Below are 3031 nucleotides of genomic sequence, written 5' to 3'. Positions count from 1 at the left end.
TAATTTTTGCCCTGACTTGCCTGGGCTGAGCCCCAACATCTCTCGACGTGGCATGTCAGTCTCCTATGGGGGCTGTGAGGAGAGGAGCAAGGAGCAACGACAGGTACGCTGTGACTCTAGGTGAGTTTTCCCACGTGGGCACAGGAGGGGGGTGCAGGGGTGAGAGGTACAAGAGGCTGTGATGGGGAAGAGGAACAATGACAGCAGGCACTCCGTGACTCCAGGTCTGTGTCCCCAGTTAAGTGCAGGAAGGGATGTAAGGTTTAGGGAAAAAGGGGGCACAGTGTAGGGGTTGGGATGCAGAAGGGGGAGGTGCAGGTGCTAGAGGTGTAGGAGGGGTGTGAAGGCAAGTGATTAATTTCTGCCCTATCAGGTCAATTGGAGAAAAAATATAGAACATTTCATGAATTTGTGTGTCATCCTTGCATAGGGACCATGCTAATCTTCTCTGTATTGTTCCAATTTTAGTATATGTGCTGCAGCTGCTTCTGCAGAGAAAGTCAGTCTCGCTTCCCTGCCTTTGAGATCTTATATTTAGAGCCCTGCACAGATACTATATCTGCATCCAATCCACCATCTGCAGAAACGGTCTGTGGGTATCCATGGATTTGCAGGACTCTACTTACCTGAAAAGAGCATGCTGCCCTCCCACCCTCATCATCTTCTCAGAGGGAAGCATTACCCATTGTTTCTTTCCTTATTCCATCCTACTACCTATCCTCAGCCATTACAATGTCTGCCAACCCCACCAGCTTTAGCTAGATTTCCTCATGGTGTTCTGGTATCTTGTCTTCAGGGTTTTGGTTGCATTTTTGAATCCAGGTGCATTTGCCCTGAGGCTTTCCCATGTCATAAACAGCCTAGACTACATTGCCCGGACTCTAACAGAAACCCTCCAGAAGTCAAGAAATGTATAAGTTACAGCTGGTCTATTAGTTTCTCAATCCCACTGACACTCAAGATTGATTTCTTCTTCAAGGAAAGGATGTGTGTGCATCAGAGATGGGGTGCTAACATGAACATTTTGTAAAGTAAACAAAATACCGAGTTTAATTTAAGATTTGGGCTGAGGTTCAGGTCATTTGTTTTTCTTCATCTGATTCAGCTACTGTCATAGAAAATTGTCTGGGAGGACATTTGAGTCAATATTTCCCAGTCAAACTGAACTTTGATGGGGAAATTGTTTCCATTTTAGTGCTATCCCTTTAAGGCTGGGCAAGAGGGAGACTGACCTTTTATTCACTGCTACCCCTATGTGCTGTTAAGAGAAATGAGAGTCAATGTCACCCAAAGCATCACATGCATTAAAGGCATGTGGAAGTGGTGCAGTGAAAGTAACAGTTAGGTGTAGTATGGTTCAGACCTAGAGCAAGAGAGACAAGTAAGTGATAGGATGAAGCCTGAGATAAAGATAGAGGGGACCACATCCTACACAGAAACTAATCTCTGAAATGGGTCAGACAGGGAACTTTGAAATCTGAGAAGAAATATGATTTGAAATTAAAGATAAACAGAGACAGATCTGAAACTATCAAGTGAAAAAGCCAAGGCTAAAGAGCTATTCATAGTATCTCTGGGAGATATATTCAGGCAGGAGATGGGAAAGTGATTATAAAGTAGAATTTTTAAAATGCACTATCTTGTTGCAGGGGATATATAACAACCTTTTCCCACACCACAAAAATATGTTTTATAATGCTTTCCTTTACAAGGTACAATCTTTCTAAGGTGTATTTCATGCCTGCTAGGGTCAGTGCTGCCAACTCTCAGAATTTTGATCATGAGTACTATCAAGTTTTTCTTAAACCTCCAGCTCCTGCTTTCATGTGAATGTGTAAGAATCTCACTTTTCATTGTAAAAAAGCTCTAGTCTTTGTGGTTGTGGAGAAAAGCTTTAAACCATGACATCTACAGGCTCCAAAACTAAAAGAAACAGAAAAAAGCCCTTATCATTTTAAAATCTTATATTTAAGCCAATTAAGCTTTTGCAGGTGGGGGAGGAGGATCTGACTCAATTTTTGAATTTTTGGTGTTGTCAATAATGTATTTGTTCTTCATAACTTACAGTGACATGATTCCTAACCCCCAAAACATTTTTGGAAGAGATCACCTATAAAAAGGGGACTACAAACTAGCAAATCATGTGAATTTCTGAAACACTGTCCTGCAAAGATCTGCAATATATGAGTTCCATAGAGTGAGTCTAGCTGAGCAGTGAATTTGAAAAGGTAGTTTCAGCAAATAAAATCCTAATATAAATTTATCTGAGATATATTACTTGGGAGAGGTTACTCTCATGGAGTTGTCTGATAATTTTCTTTGTCTTTAAAATCATGTTTAAAATAAAGCAGAGGACAGGTTAAAGTATTTAGACTATGTCAGAATATTTTCATCCACTGGCTTCAATTTTTGTGGGCAGTTTCCACTTGAGACACAATTTAGCTAATTTAGATGTCTTCACAATCAGTGCAAAGTCTGGGACTAATTTTCTAACTATTCTAAATTGTGAGAGTAATTTTTTGCCTGTAAGTCCTTACACTTGCAAAATGGCTAAGGCCAGGATGAAAAATTGGCCCCAAAATGTAAAAACTATGGGTAAAATCCAGTTCTCCCTCTATAGTCAATTGGAATTTTGCCTTTGACATCAATGGGACCAGGATGTTACTCTAAGTGTCCATAACAGCTGATCTTCCTCTGTCATTTGAATAGGCAAAGTTCTGTGACAGTGACACAGTAAAAAAACATGCACAATATAGAAATTAATTTGCAGACCCAGAAAAAGTCAGGCAAGTTTCTGCAAATTTGCAAACTGGTCATCTTTACATGCTTGTGGAAGATTATTTATTGCCAATCTGGCAACACCCACAAGAAAGTGTAACTGGGAAAAAAGAGAAATAGGTATCACTTATCCACATTGTCATAAGTAGATAGGTAAGGTAAGGGTTAAGTTTCTTTTACCTGGAAAGGGTAACCAAACACCTGACCAGAGGACCAATCAGAGAACTGGATTGTTTAAAGTCAGGGGCGGGAA

At 40.4% G+C, this 3031-nt stretch overlaps 1 pseudogene; it reads right to left on the bottom strand.

The window, feature by feature from the left end:
- Nucleotides 1-385: 385 nt before the first annotated feature.
- On the bottom strand, nucleotides 386-486 carry LOC116833522 (U6 spliceosomal RNA; annotated as a pseudogene).
- Between the last annotated feature and the right edge of the window lie 2545 nt (nucleotides 487-3031).

Source organism: Chelonoidis abingdonii, chromosome 1 (assembly GCF_003597395.2).
Source record: "Chelonoidis abingdonii isolate Lonesome George chromosome 1, CheloAbing_2.0, whole genome shotgun sequence".
NCBI lineage: Eukaryota > Metazoa > Chordata > Testudines > Testudinidae > Chelonoidis > Chelonoidis abingdonii.
Note: the sequence above shows the minus strand (reverse complement) of the source record. Positions and strands in the feature narration are given on the sequence as shown.